This window comes from Triticum aestivum, chromosome 1A, assembly GCF_018294505.1.
Source record: "Triticum aestivum cultivar Chinese Spring chromosome 1A, IWGSC CS RefSeq v2.1, whole genome shotgun sequence".
NCBI classification, from domain to species: Eukaryota; Viridiplantae; Streptophyta; class Magnoliopsida; order Poales; family Poaceae; genus Triticum; species Triticum aestivum.
Genome location: NC_057794.1, coordinates 12,569,166 through 12,590,178, shown reverse-complemented (window position 1 = coordinate 12,590,178; position 21,013 = coordinate 12,569,166). Strand labels below are relative to the sequence as shown.

General features: G+C 43.8%; 1 long non-coding RNA gene across 4 annotated transcripts; it reads left to right on the top strand.

Annotated features, from left to right (window-relative positions):
* Positions 1 to 1,604: 1,604 nt before the first annotated feature.
* Positions 1,605 to 20,764, top strand: LOC123185827 (uncharacterized). 4 transcript variants are annotated; one of them, XR_006493506.1, is made up of 7 exons: positions 1,607 to 1,941; positions 2,037 to 2,204; positions 2,382 to 2,500; positions 3,910 to 4,074; positions 4,178 to 4,409; positions 4,479 to 4,605; positions 20,338 to 20,764. It is a non-coding gene; the product is annotated as an uncharacterized lncRNA (long non-coding RNA). The 4 variants fall into 4 exon arrangements; XR_006493507.1 differs by having other exon boundaries at positions 3,910 to 4,078; XR_006493509.1 differs by having other exon boundaries at positions 1,605 to 1,941; positions 2,382 to 2,469; positions 3,910 to 4,409.
* Positions 20,765 to 21,013: the final 249 nt, after the last annotated feature.

Below are 21,013 nucleotides of genomic sequence, written 5' to 3'. Positions count from 1 at the left end.
TGATATTTTACGATACTACATATTGTACACGTTATGCATATATATAAATAGAATTTCTAGTACAACCGATCATAATATATATATATATATATATATAAATATATATATATATATATATATATATATATATATATATATATATATATATATATATATATATAAATCATCGAATGTCTCACAACCATAATTAATTAATTCATATATATATATATACACAATTTCTCCCAGTGGCATTAGCCTAGCTAATTGGTGCCTTCGGAGCACGATAACAATTGGAAGTGGTTCATGGGGGCGGTAGCGGGTAATAGTATTCTCCTTTGGGATCTATGACCTGGTCGAGCAAAAATCCCGCTATTTCCTCTTGAATTGCTTCTATGCGGTCTTGTGCTAGGAGCTTGTCCCACACCTTTTTGAACTGTTAAGAAGGAGATCAATATGCGTGTGTATTAGTTGTGTGACTAGATATCGATAATGGTGTAAAAATTGTGAATAGTGTTCTGACAATCGATATCGTACCCACTCCTGTCTTTGAGATTTGCTCCTTTCGGACGCCATCATGCGAATGTTCTCGCAAACGTAGTATGCACATAGATCATTCCCCGGCGCCTGCTTCAGGGCCTTTACGAAAATGGAATTTTGATCAGATAATAATTAATCAAGCATGATAATTAAAGAGATGGCAGCTAGCTAATACTACTTAATTACTTACCTTGGGTCGATACCATTTCGGACTTTGTTTCCATGGGCCTGGAGTGACCCTGATGAATGAATAAATGGGTTATTAAATAGTTGTTATCAGGAAATGACGAACTAATTAAATAGGCCGAGATATAGTTAATAATGATTGAAATTACCTGTTGACTATCCCCTTCACGATGCTGTAGTCACTTGCTTTCTTAAATAGCGAGTCTAGTACTTCAACTGTTCCTTCATCAACTTTAATGATTAACAAGATCCAGTGAAATCTGCATGCACACACGTTTGCATGTCTTAATTAAGCGGGCATATATATGTAAACAAAAACATGTAGCTATAGCTAGTAAGAAAAAACAGAATTTGTAGTACAAGATAGTGTGACTCACTAGAAGTTGTAAGGAAGTAGTATATCTTCATTGTATTTGAGTTCCTTGAAGAACTGTAGCATGCTTTCCTCTACACATTTTGCGTGATATGGATCTATTTTCCATGTGTATTCATTAATGGTATTTGGGTCAACGAACCCAATGCCATAGCGTCCACCTTTTTTCATTTCATAAATCTTCATCCTGCATAATACCACAGAAAAGAATATAGTAAGGATAATCTCTACTTCTAATGTCTCAGTTGGTAGGTCGCGTTCCGGATTTAATTTTCGTCCCACCTCACCCGGTCTTTTTTGGTACTTCTTTGGTACTTCCTCCCACTTCACACTGAGCCGCCATGAACCAAAAAAACCTCGTACTGAGGCTCCCACCCGCCCTCACGCACCCATCTACAAAGCAAAGGAAAAAACCTACGAAAATTAACCAACAAAAATAAACCCTACGAAAATTAACCAGCAAAAAAACCTAAACCAATCGCACGCACGACTCTCCTACCCTCCACTCGCACGCCCGACTCTCCTGCCCTCCACTCGCACCCGACTCACTGCCCTCGTTCGCGGCCGCCCTCCATCCCTTCGCCGCTGCCAAGACCCCGCCGGATCTTACCACCGTCGATCTCCTCGAGAAGACCCTGTCGGATCTCACCGTCGCCGATCTCCTCGAGAAGACCCTGCCGGATCTCACCGCCGTCGATCTCCTCGCGAAGATCCCGCCGGATCTCGCTGCCGCCGTAACTCCATAAAGCCGCCGCCGCCGATCCCCTCCAGAAAACCCCGTCGATCCCCTCCGGAAGACCCCGCCGGATCTTGCATCGGGGCCACGGTTCTGGATCGCCGTCGCAGGGCGGTTTCAACCAGAGGTATGGATAGGAGAAAACTCAAACGCAGGGCTGTTTCAATCATAGGTATTGCAGAGCGGTTTCAACCCCATGTATTAACATCATGATGGATCTAGCCGGCGGCCTTGAGGAGAGGAGCTCGACGAGCGGGCAGGGTGACCCCGTGCCTTGGAGACGGCGACCCTCAACCCCTTGCTGCTGTGGTGCACTGGGCACATCTGTGACGAGGAGGAGGCGAGCCACAATTCATCACCTTCCTCGTCTCTCTCATGGCTGTGCACAAGGTAAACCTCATTTGCCCCCCATCTTCTACTCCAGATCAATGGGCAAGCCTGGGCACGTCTGAACTGTGCACACCTTTTGTGAATTTTACTAGGCCTCTATATGTGCTTCAGATTATGTAGTTTGCAGTCTTGACTCCTCTGCATTAACGTTTTTTATGGTCTTCTCATCATTGTCAGGATGTCCGCACCCCGAGCCGAGCTCTGTTTGACCGGAGGACAAGCAGAGGAAAGGCGAACAGGGGTGATGACGTGGCTCCTGAGCAAGGTGAACATCGCCTTTAAGGCGAGCGGTGGCGGTATCTCCCTTACAACCGCACTTCATTTCTTACATTGTTTGCTCCTCTTATCAAGGGCACATCGGTCAGATGCATCCTTGAAAAAAGGGTACATTGATCAAGTTGTTTCCTGATGTTTGCACTCGCTGCTTTATAGTGTATTTTTTTCATATGATTTTGGATATTTTGTTTCCGTGCTGTACCTTAGTTTGGAATTTATTTTGTAGGCACCTTATCTTGGGCCCCTACAATAAGTAAACTCAACATGCATGATTCTGATTAGAGGCAACCGGATCGTTATTGAACATATTGATGATTCCTGCTGTGTATTCTCAAGGAATGGTCAGGTTTAGTACTGTAACTATTTTCTTATCAAATATATTTGGGTGGTGCTCAAAATGCAGAGCTGAAAAGCAAGAAACATAAAGCCACCTCTGAAGATAAGTTCACCATGCCTCCCAGAGTGTCACCCCGCTTCCTTGAACTTAATGGAATAAGATCAGATCTTTTTTTTTTTTTTTTTTTTTTTGCGGGGGGAATAAGATCAGATCAGAATAACCTTTGTAAACTAGGCAACTGAATCATTTCATTGCTGCTTGTCCATGTAACGAAGAACTATCATTTGGGTACCAAGTTCCACTACAGGCCAGGAGAATTTCTTATAACTTCAAAACGGCAAGGGATGCACCATTGTCTTCAGGTCTGGTATGTATATTTAATCAATCAAAACAAAAGTTTTTGATAATAATCAAGAATGATGAAATTTTGGACTTTAGACTATATCAGTGACAATTTTCATGATAAATTACAGAAAGTTTGTATCTAGGGGATATCTTCATGTCGACTTACGTTTAATATTAGGATATGTCCCCTCATGTGCCAGTTTTGAGATATCTTAGAAGTTCACGATCTGGTTTTAGTTCCTGCATCTTTTTCCACCTTTCTGTAGAGATTTGAGTAAAACTTAAATGTCGAGATGCATATAAGCTTGTGAGTTAATTAATGCTAACTTGATGGTCCAAACTAAATTCTGCAAATATGACCATGACAGAAAGATAAATCGAGGTTTAGAGGCAGAGTGGATGCCTGCACCAACTTTATAGGTTGAACTACGTTTTGCTAGATGACTCAAATTTCAGAACACGCGCATTATTTTTTGGGAATGCAGTTAACAACAGAATCAAGTCAAGATGAAAAATGGAGAACTGTTCAATATTGAGTTTAATTCCTTTCTTGCAGAGCACCAGAGATGAGTGAGGAGATTATTAAATATTGAATATAATTCCTTTCTTGTATCCATGGTCGATCTATTGTACTCTGTCGTTTGCCTTAGTGAGAACGACACTGCTCTATCGCTTGCTTATTTAAGATCATGGTAATCATTTTTGCTAGCCTATGTGTATTCTAATTTTCTCCCCTTACTGTTGCAGCCTTGCAGGTTGGAGTGCAGCTTTCAGATATCTTTATTTCCTTGGGATAGTTGGAATGGAATACTATGACTAGATATACAATGGTATTGTTATCAGTGTTCGGCCTTCAATGATTTCGGTGCAGCATGTCTAGACCATCAACGGCAATTTGAGCTCCTTAGTGAAGTAGGTTTGTAAGGCATTGCTTCAACTCAAGAAAATCAATGGCCACAATTGGGAAGTTGACTGACAATCCAAAGAGAGTGCCAATTTTCAATCTCGTGTTTAGGTGCTTACATCAATCTCGTGCATAGTCTCAATCACCACCACCGGGGCAGCTACTTCTGCTGGCAGGGGCTGGGCGCTGCCGTGAGGATGCTATCACCCATGCGCGCAGTGATGGCATGGTGGCCGAAGAAGGCCGTCTTCTGGGGAGCCGCGCTGGCCGCCATCTCCACCCGCGGCCACACCAATAAGACAGGTGATTTTAGGGTTGGTTCTGTCTAAAACCAAGCTGGCAGGTGAGCCAAATCAATCATTTCACGGTTCTTGAACAGTACATAACATAATGCTAATTGTGTGTTTTTCAGTAATATGCAGAGAAGGTTCGCCTGACATAATGACCAACGAGAGCAAGTTGTTTTTTCTTGATGAAAATGATAGCTACCACTTGATGAGATTTAGCAATACAAGCATTTCCTCTAATTTTATTTGTAGGTAATCCTTTAAGCTCCAAGGAAATAGCTGAATGTCACTACCAAATTAAATTACCTTTGTACAGAAAACACGTGGAGTTATGTGATATGCAAGTGAGCAGCTCTCTCACCAATGAGTTAATAACATTAAAATAGGTAGCAGTACCAATTTTTCCCAGTAAAAGTGATTTTTTGTTTTCTTCATTCAATTAACCATCGTTTTGATCGATGATGCATAATAGAAATATGCATTCCTTTACTGTTTTTTCTCCATAAGATCCTTTTATCACTCATTAAAATTTTGCAAGTTCTTGCCATACCCGAAGCTTCCATTATCGCTGACTTTGCCGGAATGCCTGCACCCATGTTCCAGGTGCCAATAATGAATCCTGTGTTTAGGTGCTTCTACATGAATCCTGTGCATAGTCTCGATCACCACCACTGGGGCAGCTACTTCTGCTGGCAGTAGCACTTTCCTCTGACATGTATTTTTTTGTCGTTGTGTGCTTCTACATTAATCCTGGGTCGTTGTATTTAGGTTCTCTAAGGCCTAAACTGTGACTTTTCTTAATTGTATGTGTTACAACTCGTTTTACTGTACTAATTTATTCAGTTGCACCAATACAAGGTGTGGAGAGTTTGGGTTCGGAAGGTAGTTAGCCTACAAGAGAAGGGGGTTTAGTATTTTCTTGATGGCACATGTTGGAAGGTGCCATCTTTATTTCTCCTATCTTATGGGTTTCCTCACAATTGTTTTCTTACAATGTGCACAATTTTGCAACAATAAACATTGGCTCGGTATATACACCTGAATAGATGATCTGGTTACATAGCATGTGTTGGGGAATGTAGTAATTTCAAAAAATTTCCTACACACACGCAAGATCATGGTGATGCATAGCAACGAGAGGGGAGAGTATGATCTACGTACCCTTGTAGATCGACAACGGAAGCGTTGACACAATGTAGAGGAAGTAGTCGTACGTCTTCCCGATCCGACCGATCCAAGCACCGTTACTCCGGCACCTCCAAGTTCTTAACACACATACAACTCGATGACGTTCCCCGGGCTCCGATCCAGCAAAGCATCGGGGAAGAGTTCCGTCAGCACGACGGCGTGGTGACAATGATGATGTTCAACCGGCGCAGGGCTTCGCCTAAGCACTGCAACGATATGACCGAGGTGGAATATGATGGAGGGGGGCACCGCACACGGCTAAGGAACGATCACGAAGATCAACTTGTGTGTCTAGGGGTGCCCCCCTGCCCCCGTATATAAAGGAGCAAGGGGGAGGCCGGCCGGCCCTATGGGGTGTGCCAAGGGAGGGGGAGTCCTTCTCCTAGTGGGAGTAGGACTCCCCTTTCCAAGTCCAACTAGGAAAAGAGAGGGGGAAGGAAAGAGAGGGAGAGGGAGAGGGAAAGGGGGGCTGCGCCCCCCCTCCTAGTCCAATTCGGACTCCCCATGGGGGGGCGCCACCTCCTAAGCTGCAGCCCTCTCTCTCCCCTCAGGCTCACTAAGGCCCAATACTTCCCCGGGGGGGGGGGGGGGGGGGGGGTTCCGGTAACCCCTCCGGCACTTCGGTTTTCTCCGAAATCATCCGGAACAATTCCGGTGTCCGAATATAGACGTCCAATATATCAATCTTTATGTCTCAACCATTTCGAGACTCCTCGTCATGTCCGTGATCACATCCGGGACTCCGAACAAACTTCGGTACATCAAAAATGCATAAACTCATAATAACTGTCATCGTAACTTTAAGCGTGCGGACCCTACGGTTCGAGAACAATGTAGACATGACCGAGACACGTCTCCGGTCAATAACCAATAGCGGGACCTGGATGCCCATATTGGCTCCTACATATTCTACGAAGATCTTTATCGGTCAGACCGCATAACAACATACGTTGTTCCCTTTGTCATCGGTATGTTACTTTCCCGAGATTCGATCGTCGGTATCCAATACCTAGTTCAATCTCGTTACCGGCAAGTCTCTTTACTCGTTCCGCAATACATCATCTCACAACTAACATATTAGTTGTAATGCTTGCAAGGCTTATGTGATGTGCATTACCGAGAGGGCCCAGAGATACCTCTCCGACAATCGGAGTGACAAATCCTAATCTCGAAATACGCCAACCCAACATGTACCTTTGGAGACACCTGTAGAGCTCCTTTATAATCACCCAGTTACGTTGTGACGTTTGGTAGCACACAAAGTGTTCCTCCGGCAAACGGGAGTTGCATAATCTCATAGTCATAGGAACATGTATAAGTCATGAAGAAAGCAATAGCAACATACTAAATGATCGGGTGCTAAGCTAATGGAATGGGTCATTGTTGGGTTTTGTAGTAATTTCAAAAAATTTCCTACGCACACGCAAGATCATGTGATGCATAGCAACGAGGGGGGAGAGTGTTGTCTACGTACCCAACGCGGACCGACTGCGGAAGCGCTAACACGACGTAGAGGAAGTAGTCGTACGTCTTCACGATCCAACCGATCAAGCACCGAAACTATGGCACCCCCGAGTTCGAGCACACGTTCAGCTCGATGACGATCCCCGGACTCCGATCCAGCAAAGTGTCGGGGAAGAGTTCCGTCAGCACGACGGCGTGGTGACGATCTTGATGAACTACAGCAGCAGGGCTTCGCCTAAACTCCGCTACAGTATTATCGAGGTATATGGTGGCAGGGGGCACCGCACACGGCTAAGGAATAGATCACGTGGATCAACTTGTGTGTTCTAGGGTGCCTCTACCTCAGTATATAAAGGAGCCAAGGGGGGAGGGGGGCGCCGGCCAGAGAGAGAGGCGCAGGAGGAGTCCTACTCCTTCCGGGAGTAGGACTCCCCTCCAATCCTATTCCAACTAGGATTCCCCAAGTGGGAAAGAGGGAGAGGGGTGGCCGGCCACCTCTCCTAGTCCTAATAGGACTAGGGGAAGGGGGGAGGCGCGCAGCCCTTGTGGGCAGCCCTTTCACCTTTCCACTAAGGCCCATGAAGGCCCATATGGCTCCCGGGGGGTTCGGGTAACCTCCCGGTAACCCGGTAAAATCCCGATTTCACCCGGAACACTTCCGATATCCAAATATAGGCTTCCAATATATCAATCTTTACGTCTCGCCCATTTCGAGACTCCTCGTCATGTCCGTGATCACATCCGGGACTCCGAACAACCTTTGGTACATCAAAATGCATAAACTCATAATATAACTGTCATCGTAACCTTAAGCGTGCGGACCCTACGGGTTCGAGAACAATGTAGACATGACCGAGACACGTCTCCGGTCAACAACCAATAGCGGGACCTGGATGCCCATATTGGCTCCTACATATTCTACGAAGATCTTTATTGGTCAGACCGCATAACAACATACGTTGTTCCCTTTGTCATCGGTATGTTACTTGCCCGAGATTCGATCGTCGGTATCCAATACCTAGTTCAATCTCATTACCGGCAAGTCTCTTTACTCGTTCCGTAATACATCATCTCACAACTACCATATTAGTTGTAATGCTTGCAAGGCTTATGTGATGTGTATTACCGAGAGGGCCCAGAGATACCTCTCCGACAATCGGAGTGACAAATCCTAATCTCGAAATATGCCAACCCAACATCTACCTTTGGAGACACCTGTAATGCTCCTTTATAATCACTCAGTTACGTTATGACGTTTGGTAGCACCCAAAGTGTTCCTCCGGCAAACGGGAGTTGCATAATCTCATAGTCATAGGAACATGTATAAGTCATGAAGAAAGCAGTAGCAACATACTAAACGATCGTGTGCTAAGCTAATGGAATGGGTCATGTCAATCAGATCATTCAACTAATGATGTGACCTCGTTAATCAAATAACAACTCGTTGTTCATGGTTAGGAAACATAACCATCTTTGATTAACGAGCTAGTCAAGTAGAGGCATACTAGTGACACTTTGTTTGTCTATGTATTCACACATGTATTATGTTTCTGGTTAATACAATTCTAGCATGAATAATAAACATTTATCATGATTATAAGGAAATAAATAATAACTTTATTATTGCCTCTAGGGCATATTTCCTTCAGTCTCCCACTTGCACTAGAGTCAATAATCTAGATTACACTGTAATGATTCTAACACCCATGGAGCCTTGGTGCTGATCATGTTTTGCTCGTGGAAGAGGCTTAGTCAAGGGGTCTGCAACATTCAGATCCGTATGTATCTTGCAAATCTCTATGTCTCCCACCTGGACTAGATCCCGGATGGAGTTGAAGCGTCTCTTGATGTGTTTGGTCCTTTTGTGAAATCTGGATTCCTTTGCCAAGGCAATTGCACCAATATTGTCACAAAAGATTTTCATTGGACCCGATGCACTAGGTATGACACCTAGATCGGATATGAACTCCTTCATCCAGACTCCTTCGTTCGCTGCTTCCGAAGCAGCTATGTACTCCGCTTCACATGTAGATCCCACTACGACACTTTGTTTAGAACTGCACCAACTGACAGCTCCACCGTTTAATGTAAACACGTATCCGGTTTGCGATTTAGAATCGTCCGGATCAGTGTCAAAGCTTGCATCAACGTAACCTTTTACGGTGAGCTCTTTGTCACCTCCATATACGAGAAACATATCCTTAGTCCTTTTCAGGTATCTAAGGATGTTCTTGACCGCTGTCCAGTGATCCACTCCTGGATTACTTTGGTACCTCCCTGCTAAACTTATAGCAAGGCACACATCAGGTCTGGTACACAACATTGCATACATGATAGATCCTATGGCTGATGCATAGGAAACATAACCATCTTTGATTAACGAGCTAGTCAAGTAAAGGCATACTAGTGACACTCTCTTTGTCTATGTATTCACACATGTATTATGTTTCCGGTTAATACAATTCTAGCATGAATAATAAACATTTATCATGATATAAGGAAATAAATAATAACTTTATTATTGCCTCTAGGGCATATTTCCTTCAGTCTCCCACTTGCACTAGAGTCAATAATCTAGATTACACAGTAATGATTCTAACACCCATGGAGCCTTGGTGCTGATCATGTTTTGCTCGTGGAAGAGGCTTAGTCAACGGGTCTACAACATTCAGATCCGTATGTATCTTGCAAATCTCTATGTCTCCCACCTATACTAAATCCCGGATGGAATTGAAGCGTCTCTTGATGTGCTTGGTTCTCTTGTGAAATCTGGATTCCTTTGCCAAGGCAATTGCACCAGTATTGTCACAAAAGATTTTCATTGGACCCGATGCACTAGGTATGACACCTAGATCAGATATGAACTCCTTCATCCAGACTCCTTCATTTGCTGCTTCCGAAGCAGCTATGTACTCCGCTTCACATGTAGATCCTGCCACTACGCTTTGTTTAGAACTGCACCAACTGACAGCTCCACCGTTTAATGTAAACACGTATCCGGTTTGCGATTTAGAATCGTCCGGATCAGTGTCAAAGCTTGCATCAACGTAACCATTTACAATGAGCTCTTTGTCACCTCCATATACGAGAAACATATCCTTAGTCCTTTTCAGGTATTTCAGGATGTTCTTGACCGCTGTCTAGTGATCCACTCCTGGATTACTTTGGTACCTCCCTGCTAGACTTATAGCAAGGCACACATCAGGTCTGGTACACAGAATTGCATACATGATAGAGCCTATGGCTAAAGCATAGGGAACATCTTTCATTTTCTCTCTATCTTCTGCAGTGGTCGGGCATTGAGTCTTACTCAACTTCACACCTTGTAACACAGGCAAGAACCCTTTCTTTGCTTGATCCATTTTGAACTTCTTCAAATTTTTGTCAAGGTATGTGCTTTGTGAAAGTCCAATTAAGCGTCTTGATCTATCTCTATAGATCTTTATGCCTAATATGTAAGCAGCTTCACCGAGGTCTTTCATTGAAAAACTTTTATTCAAGTATCCCTTTATGCTATCCAGAAATTCTATATCATTTCCAATCAGCAATATGTCATCCACATATAATATCAGAAATGCTACAGAGCTCCCACTCACTTTCTTGTAAATACAGGCTTCTCCGAAAGTCTGTATAAAACCAAATGCTTTGATCACACTATCAAAACGTTTATTCCAACTCCGAGAGGCTTGCATCAGTCCATAAATGGATCGCTGGAGCTTGCACACTTTGTTAGCTCCCTTTGGATCGACAAAACCTTCCGGTTGCATCATATACAACTCTTCTTCCAGAAATCCATTCAGGAATGCAGTTTTGACATCCATCTGCCAAATTTCATAATCATAAAATGCGGCAATAGCTAACATGATTCGGACGGACTTAAGCATCGCTACGGGTGAGAAGGTCTCATCGTAGTTAATCCCTTGAACTTGCCGAAAACCTTTTGCGACAAGTCGAGCTTTGTAGACAGTAACATTACCATCAGCGTCAGTCTTCTTCTTAAAGATCCATTTATTCTCAATTGCTTGCCGATCATCGGGCAAGTCAACAAAAGTCCATACTTTGTTCTCATACATGGATCCCATCTCAGATTTCATTGCTTCAAGCCACTTTGCGGAATCTGGGCTCACCATCGCTTCTTCATAGTTCGTAGGTTCATCATGATCTAGTAGCATGACTTCCAGAACAGGATTACCGTACCACTCTGGCGCGGATCTTACTCTGGTTGATCTACGAGGTTCAGTAGTGTCTTGATCTGAAGTTTCATGATCATTATCATTGGCTTCCTCACTAACTGGTGCAGGTGTCACTGAAACAGTTTTCTATGATGAACTACTTTCCACTAAGGGAGCAGGTACAGTTACCTCGTCAAGTTCTACTTTCCTCCCACTCACTTCTTTCGAGAGAAACTCCTTCTCTAGAAAGGATCCATTCTTAGCAACGAATGTCTTGCCTTCGGATCTGTGATAGAAGGTGTACCCAACAGTTTCCTTTGGGTATCCTATGAAGACACATTTCTCCGATTTGGGTTCGAGCTTATCAGGTTGAAGCTTTTTCACATAAGCATCGCAGCCCCAAACTTTAAGAAACGACAACTTTGGTTTCTTGCCAAACCACAGTTCATAAGGCGTCGTCTCAACGGATTTTGATGGTGCCCTATTTAACGTGAATGCAGTCGTCTCTAGAGCATAACCCCAAAACGATAGCGGTAAATCAGTAAGAGACATCATAGATCGCACCATATCGAGTAAAGTACGATTACGACGTTCGGACACACCATTACGCTGTGGTGTTCCGGGTGGCGTGAGTTGCGAAACTATTCCACAGTTTTTCAAATGTACACCAAACTCGTAACTCAAATATTCTCCTCCACGATCAGATTGTAGAAACTTTATTTTCTTGTTACGATGATTTTCAACTTCACTCTGAAATTCTTTGAACTTTTCAAAGGTTTCAGACTTATGTTTCATTAAGTAGATATATCCATATCTGCTTAAATCATCTGTGAAGGTGAGAAAATAACGATATCCGCCACGAGCCTCAATATTCATCGGACCACATACATCGGTATGTATGATTTCCAACAAATCTGTTGCTCTCTCCATAGTACCGGAGAACGGTGTTTTAGTCATCTTGCCCATGAGGCACAGTTCGCAAGTACCAAGTGATTCATAATCAAGTGGTTCCAAAAGTCCATCAGTATGGAGTTTCTTCATGCGCTTTACACCGATATGACCTAAACGACAGTGCCACAAATAAGTTGCACTTTCATTATCAACTCTGCATCTTTTGGCTTCAACATTATGAATATGTGTATTACTACTATCGAGATTCAATAAAAATAGACCACTCTTCAAGGGTGCATGACCATAAAAGATATTACTCATATAAATAGAACAACCATTATTCTCTGATTTAAATGAATAACCGTCTCGCATTAAACAAGATCCAGATATAATGTTCATGCTCAACGCTGGCACCAAATAACAATTATTTAGGTCTAATATTAATCCCGAAGGTAGATGTAGAGCTAGCGTGCCGACCGCGATCACATCGACTTTGGAACCGTTTCCCACGCGCATCGTCACCTCGTCCTTTGCCAGTGCCCGCTTATTCCGTAGTCCCTGTTTCGAGTTGCAAATATTAGCAACAGAACCAGTATCAAATACCCAGGTGCTACTGTGAGCTCTAGGAAGGTACCCATCAATAACATGTATATCACATATACCTTTGTTCACCTTGCCATCCTTCTTATCCGCCAAATACTTGGGGCAGTTCCGCTTCCAGTGACCAGTCTGCTTGCAGTAGAAGCACTCAGTTTCAGGCTTAGGTCCAGACTTGGGTTTCTTCTCTTGAGCAGCAACTTGCTTGCCGTTCTTTTTGAAGTTCCCCTTCTTCTTCCCTTTGCCCTTTTCCTTGAAACGAGTGGTCTTGTTAACCATCAACACTTGATGCTCCTTCTTGATTTCTACCTCCGCAGCTTTCAGCATTGCGAAGAGCTCGGGAATAGTCTTGTTCATCCCTTGCATATTATAGTTCATCACGAAGCTCTTGTAGCTTGGTGGCAGTGATTGGAGAATTCTGTCAATGACGCAATCATCCGGAAGATTAACTCCCAATTGAATCAAGTGATTATTATACCCAGACATTTTGAGTATATGCTCACTGACAGAACTGTTCTCCTTCATCTTGCAGCTATAGAACTTATTGGAGACTTCATATCTCTCAATCCGGGCATTTGCTTGAAATATTAACTTCAACTCCTGGAACATCTCATATGCTCCATGACATTCAAAACGTCGTTGAAGTCCCGATTCTAAGCCGTAAAGCATGGTGCACTGAACTATCGAGTAGTCATCAGCTTTGCTCTGCCAGATGTTCATAACATCTAGTGTTGCTCCAGCAGCAGGCCTGGCACCCAGCGGTGCTTCTAGGACGTAATTCTTCTGAGCAGCAATGAGGATAATCCTCAAGTTATGGACCCAGTCCGTGTAATTACTACCATCATCTTTCAACTTTGCTTTCTCAAGGAACGCATTAAAATTCAACGGAACAACAGCACGAGCCATCTATCTACAATCAACATAAACAAGCAAGATACTATCAGGTACTAAGTTCATGATAAATTTAAGTTCAATTAATCATATTACTTAAGAACTCCCACTTAGATAGACATCCCTCTAATCTTCTAAGTGATTACGTGATCCAAATCAACTAAACCATGACCGATCATCACGTGAGATGGAGTAGTTTTCAATGGTGAACATCGTTTATGTTGATCATATCTACTATATGATTCACGCTCGACCTTTCGATCTCCGTGTTCCGAGGCCATATCTGCACATGCTAGGCTCGTCAAGTTTAACCTGAGTATTCTGCGTGGGCAAAACTGGCTTGCACCCGTTGTAGATGGACGTAGAGCTTATCACACCCGATCATCACGTGGTGTCTGGGCACGACAAACTTTGGCAACGGTGCATAATCAGGGAGAACACTTCTTGATAATTTAGTGAGAGATCATCTTATAATGCTACCGTCAATCAAAGCAAGATAAGATGCATAAAAATATAAACATCACATGCAATCAATATAAGTGATATGATATGGCCATCATCATCTTGTGCTTGTGATCTCCATCTCCGAAGCACCGTCATGATCACCATCGTCACCGGCGCGACACCTTGATCTCCATCATAGCATGGTTGTCGTCTCGCCAATCTTATGCTCCCACAACTATCACTACCGTTTAGTAATATTACATCGCGATTGCATTGCATACAATAAAACGACAACCATATGGCTCCTGCCAGTTGCCGATAACTCGGTTACAAAACATGATCATCTCATACAATAAAATTCAGCATCATGCCTTGACCATATCACATCACAACATGCCCTGCAAAAACAAGTTAGACGTCCTCTATTTTGTTGTTGCATGTTTTACGTGGCTGCTACGGGCTTAAGCAAGAACCAATCTCACCTACGCATCAAAACCACAACGATAGTTTGTCAAATAGACTCCGTTTTAACCTTCGCAAGGACCGGGCGTAGCCATATTTGGTTCAACTAAAGTTGGAGAGACAGTCGCCCGCAAGCCATCTCTGTGCAAAGCACGTCGAGGGAACCGGTCTCGCGTAAGCGTACGCGTAATGTTGGTCCGGGTCGTCTCGTCCAACAATACCGCCGAACCAAAGTATGACATGTTGGTAGGCAGTATGACTTGTATCGTCCACAACTCACTTGTGTTCTACTCGTGCATAAAACATCAACATAAATAACCTAGGCTCGGATGCCACTGTTGGGTTTCGTAGTAATTTCAAAAAAATTCCTACGCACACGCAAGATCATGTGATGCATAGCAACGAGGGGGGAGAGTGTTGTCTACGTACCCAACACGGACCGACTGCAGAAGCGCTAACACGACGTAGAGGAAGTAGTCGTACGTCTTCACGATCCAACCGATCAAGCACCGAAACTACGGCACCTCCGAGTTCGAGCACACGTTCAGCTCGATGACGATCCCCGGACTCTGATCCAGCAAAGTGTCGGGGAAGAGTTCCGTCAGCACGACGGCGTGGTGACGATCTTGATGAACTACAGCAGCAGGGCTTCGCCTAAACTCCGCTACAGTATTATCGAGGTATATGGTGGCAGGGGGCACCGCACACGGCTAAGGAATAGATCACGTGGATCAACTTGTGTGTTCTAGGGTGCCTCTACCTCAGTATATAAAGGAGCCAAGGGGGGAGGGGGGCGCCGGCCAGAGAGAGAGGCGCAGGAGGAGTCCTACTCCTTCCGGGAGTAGGACTCCCCTCCAATCCTATTCCAACTAGGATTCCCCAAGTGGGAAAGAGGGAGAGGGGTGACCGGCCACCTCTCCTAGTCCTAATAGGACTAGGGGAAGGGGGGAGGCGCGCAGCCCTTGTGGGCAGCCCTTTCACCTTCCCACTAAGGCCCATGAAGGCCCATATGGCTCCCGGGGGGTTCCGGTAACCTCCCGGTAACCCGGTAAAATCCCGATTTCACCCGGAACACTTCCGATATCCAAATATAGGCTTCCAATATATCAATCTTTACGTCTCGACCATTTTGAGACTCCTCGTCATGTCCGTGATCACATCTGGGACTCCGAACAACCTTCGGTACATCAAAATGCATAAACTCATAATATAACTGTCATCGTAACCTTAAGCGTGCGGACCCTACGGGTTCGAGAATAATGTAGACATGACCGAGACACGTCTCCGGTCAATAACCAATAGCGGGACCTGGATGCCCATATTGGCTCCTACATATTCTACGAAGATCTTTATCGGTCAGACCGCATAACAACATACGTTGTTCCCTTTGTCATCGGTATGTTACTTGCCCGAGATTCGATCGTCGGTATCCAATACCTAGTTCAATCTCGTCACCGGCAAGTCTCTTTACTCGTTCCGTAATACATCATCTCACAACTACCATATTAGATGTAATGCTTGCAAGGCTTATGTGATGTGTATTACCGAGAGGGCCCAGAGATACCTCTCCAACAATTGGAGTGACAAATCCTAATCTCGAAATACGCCAACCCAACATCTACCTTTGGAGACACCTGTAATGCTCCTTTATAATCACTCAGTTACGTTGTGACGTTTGGTAGCACCCAAAGTGTTCCTCCGGCAAACGGGAGTTGCATAATCTCATAGTCATAGGAACATGTATAAGTCATGAAGAAAGCAGTAGCAACATACTAAACGATCGTGTGCTAAGCTAATGGAATGGGTCATGTCAATCAGATCATTCAACTAATGATGTGACCTCGTTAATCAAATAACAACTCGTTGTTCATGGTTAGGAAACATAACCATCTTTGATTAACGAGCTAGTCAAGTAGAGGCATACTAGTGACACTTTGTTTGTCTATGTATTCACACATGTATTATGTTTCTGGTTAATACAATTCTAGCATGAATAATAAACATTTATCATGATTATAAGGAAATAAATAATAACTTTATTATTGCCTCTAGGGCATATTTCCTTCAGTCTCCCACTTGCACTAGAGTCAATAATCTAGATTACACTGTAATGATTCTAACACCCATGGAGCCTTGGTGCTGATCATGTTTTGCTCGTGGAAGAGGCTTAGTCAAGGGGTCTGCAACATTCAGATCCGTATGTATCTTGCAAATCTCTATGTCTCCCACCTGGACTAGATCCCGGATGGAGTTGAAGCGTCTCTTGATGTGTTTGGTCCTTTTGTGAAATCTGGATTCCTTTGCCAAGGCAATTGCACCAGTATTGTCACAAAAGATTTTCATTGGACCCGATGCACTAGGTATGACACCTAGATCGGATATGAACTCCTTCATCCAGACTCCTTCGTTCGCTGCTTCCGAAGCAGCTATGTACTCCGCTTCACATGTAGATCCCGCTACGACGCTTTGTTTAGAACTGCACCAACTGACAGCTCCACCGTTTAATGTAAACACGTATCCGGTTTGCGATTTAGAATCGTCCGGATCAGTGTCAAAGCTTGCATCAACGTAACCTTTTACGGTGAGCTCTTTGTCACCTCCATATACGAGAAACATATCCTTAGTCCTTTTCAGGTATCTAAGGATGTTCTTGACCGCTGTCCAGTGATCCACTCCTGGATTACTTTGGTACCTCCCTGCTAAACTTATAGCAAGGCACACATCAGGTCTGGTACACATCATTGCATACATGATAGATCCTATGGATGATGCATAGGGAACATCTTTCATATTCTCTCTATCTTCTGCAGTGGTCGGGCATTGAGTCTTACTCAACTTCACACCTTGTAACACAGGCAAGAACCCTTTCTTTGCTTGATCCATTTTGAACTTCTTCAAAATTTTGTCAAGGTATGTGCTTTGTGAAAGTCCAATTAAGCGTCTTGATCTATCTCTATAGATCTTAATGCCTAATATGTAAGCAGCTTCACCGAGGTCTTTCATTGAAAAACTTTTATTCAAGTATCCCTTTATGCTATCCAGAAATTCTATATCATTTCCAATTAGCAATATGTCATCCACATATAATATCAAAAATGCTACAGAGCTCCCACTCACTTTCTTGTAAATACAGGCTTCTCCGAAAGTCTGTATAAAACCAAATGCTTTGATCACACTATCAAAACGTTTATTCCAACTCTGAGAGGCTTGCACCAGTCCATAAATGGATCGCTGGAGCTTGCACACTTTGTTAGCTCCCTTTGGATCGACAAAACCTTCCGGTTGCATCATATACAACTCTTCTTCCAGAAATCAAATAACAACTCATTGTTCATGGTTAGGAAACATAACCATCTTTGATTAACGAGCTAGTCAAGTAGAGGCATACTAGTGACACTTTGTTTGTCTATGTATTCACACATGTATTATGTTTCCGGTTAATACAATTCTAGCATGAATAATAAACATTTATCATGATATAAGGAAATAAATAATAACTTTATTATTGCCTCCAGGGCATATTTCCTTCAGCATGCACCCCGAGGAGTTTCAGGAATTATGATGTGTTGGTTTTATTGGTTGAAACCATTAATGGTTGTCTGAGTTACTGGACTAGGACTGTTTGGGCATGAATTGTGTGCTCTATAACTCCTTCCTATTGGATATTTTTGCTCTCCTTATTGCACATGTTCCTGAGAAAAGTGAAGTACTTATGTCGATAAGATGTTGATTCTCAAAACTCTTAACATCTTATAGTGTATCGGTAGTGTTAAAACAAAAATAGCGATTACTTTTCTCGTGTTATCGTCTATTGTGTTTCTTCTGTCCTTGATTCCAAAGGAACTGTAGTAATTACTTTGCCTAAAGTTTGTGTTATTTCCATTTACGATGTGTTCAACTCAATTGTGTTACTAAAATACTTTTATCGGCGGATATTTATCAAGAAGTAACATGTCACCACTTTGAATACAACCTTAGTTTTACATGCATTAGTTTTCTAATTAAATGTTGTCGTTGTAAGCATCAAAACTATCTTCTAGATTCACAACTTATGCTTATGCCGCCGTTTAAAAAAAAACTAGCTTCTACAGTCACAGCCTTGCTGGTAGCCAGGGTGAGAAACTAAATGTTGGGGAACGTTGCAGAAAACAAAAATTTTCCTACGGTTTCACCAAGATCCATCTATGAGTTCATCTAGCAACGAGTGATTGGATTGCATCTACATACCTTTGTAGATCATGTGCGGAAGCGTTCAAAGAACGGGGATGAGGAAGTTGTACTCGACGTGATCCAAATCACCGGAGATCCTAGCGCCGAACGAACGACACCTCCGCGTTCAACACACGTACGGTCAGCGTAACGTCTCCTTCTTCTTGATCCAGCAAGGGGGAAGGAGAGGTTGAGGAAGATGGCTCCAGCAGCAGCACGACGGCGTGGTGGTGGTGGAGCTGCAGTACTCCGTCAGGGCTTCGCCAAGCTCTATGGAGGAGGAGGGGTGTTGGAGAGGGAGAGGAAGGCACCAAAGGCGTGGGATGAGAGGCCCTCCCTCCCCCCCACTATATATAGGGGGCCTAGGGGGGGGCGCCGGCCCTAGGAGATGCAATCTCCTAGGGGGGGGGGGCGGCGGCCAAGGGGTGGGGGGCTTGCCCCCCAAGCAAGGGGGCGCCCCCTTTAGGGTTTCCCCCACCCTAGGCGCATGGGCCCTAGGGGAAGTGGCGCCCCAGCCCACTTTGGGCTGGATCCCTTCCCACTTCAGCCCATGGGGCCCTCCGGGATAGGTGGCCCAACCCGGTGGACCCCCGGGACCCTTCCGGTGGTCCCGATACAATACCGGTGACCCCAAAACTTGTCCCGATGGCCGAAATAGCACTTCCTATATATAATTCTTTACCTCTGGACCATTCCAGAACTCCTCGTGACGTCCGGGATCTCATCCGAGACTCAGAACAACATTCGGGTTACTGCATATACATATCCCTACAACCCTAGCGTCACCGAACCTTAAGTGTGTAGACCCTACGGGTTCGGGAGACATGTAGACATGGCCGAGATTGCTCTCCGGTCAATAACCAACAGCGGGATCTTGATACCCATGTTGGCTCCCACATGCTCCTTGATGATCTCATCGGATGAACCACGATGTCGAGGATTCAAGCAACCCCGTATACAATTCCCTTTGTCAATCGGTATGTTACTTGCCCGAGATTCGATCGTCGGTATCCCAATACCTCGTTCAATCTTGTTACCGGCAAGTCACTTTACTCGTACCGTAATGCATGATCCCATGACCAGACACTTGGTCACTTTGAGCTCATAATGATGATGCATTACCGAGTGGGCCCTGTGATACCTCTCCGTCATACGGAGTGACAAATCCCAGTCTTGATCCGTGTCAACCCAACAGACACTTTCGGAGATACCCGTAGTATACCTTTATGGTCACCCAGTTACGTTGTGACGTTTGGTACACCCAAAGCACTCCTACGGTGTTCGGGAGTTACACGATCTCATGGTCTAAGGAAAAGATACTTGACATTGGAAAACTCTAACAAACGAACTATACGATCTTGTGCTATGTTTAGGATTGGGTCTTGTCCATCACATCATTCTCCTAATGATGTGATCTCGTTATCAATGACATCCAATGTCCATAGTCAGGAAACCATGACTATCTGTTGATCAACGAGCTAGTCAACTAGAGGCTTACTAGGGACATGTTGGTGTCTGTTATTCACACATGTATTACGATTTCCGGATAACACAATTATAGCATGAATAAAAGACAATTATCATGAACAAGGAAATATAATAATAATCCTTTTATTATTGCCTTTAGGGCATATTTCCAACACTAAATGTCAACATGGTTGTGCAGGTCTGCAGGAGGTGCCTTTGAGAACTTGATCAGCTACTCGAGCTTCATTGTCAGCGAAGTCTCCACTGGGTTGCCCAGATCTGTCCTGAATTGCTTCATTGATGACAATTTGGAGAAGGCTTCGCTGACACTTACAAAGGATGTTTTCCTTTGTTGGAAAGCCGAGGTTACGCTGGAGATAGACATGGGGTGGTAAGAAAATGATGAGTTCCTGATGATATTATGCTTGCTGGTCTAAACCTACATGTATTATGTCAGTTTGTTGTTAAGAGTATCTTGAAAATATAAAGCTACTGGGTGGCCAGACATTCTATACTATCGTCTTTCCAAGAGCCCACATTTCTGCATGTATATATTTGTTGTACAGCCTATGCTGGTTTGCCTACAATAATTATCAGAAGGTAATATGCAGCAGCCAAATTCTCTCGGTCGACGTTGATTTTGTCATGTTCTTAAGCAAACCCTGCGTACCATATTCCTCAAAAGGTGAAGAGGACGGGAAGACACATGTGCTAAAGCAAAAAAAAACAGTATATTTAGGATCTACCCCTTAGCTTAATTTACAAGTTGTGCGAGCCTGCTCATATATCAATATTGATTCAGCATTTCGCAGGATAGCATGAAACCTGTTCTTTTATTCTGCTAGAATTGACTAACCAGCATTAAAATTCGTAAT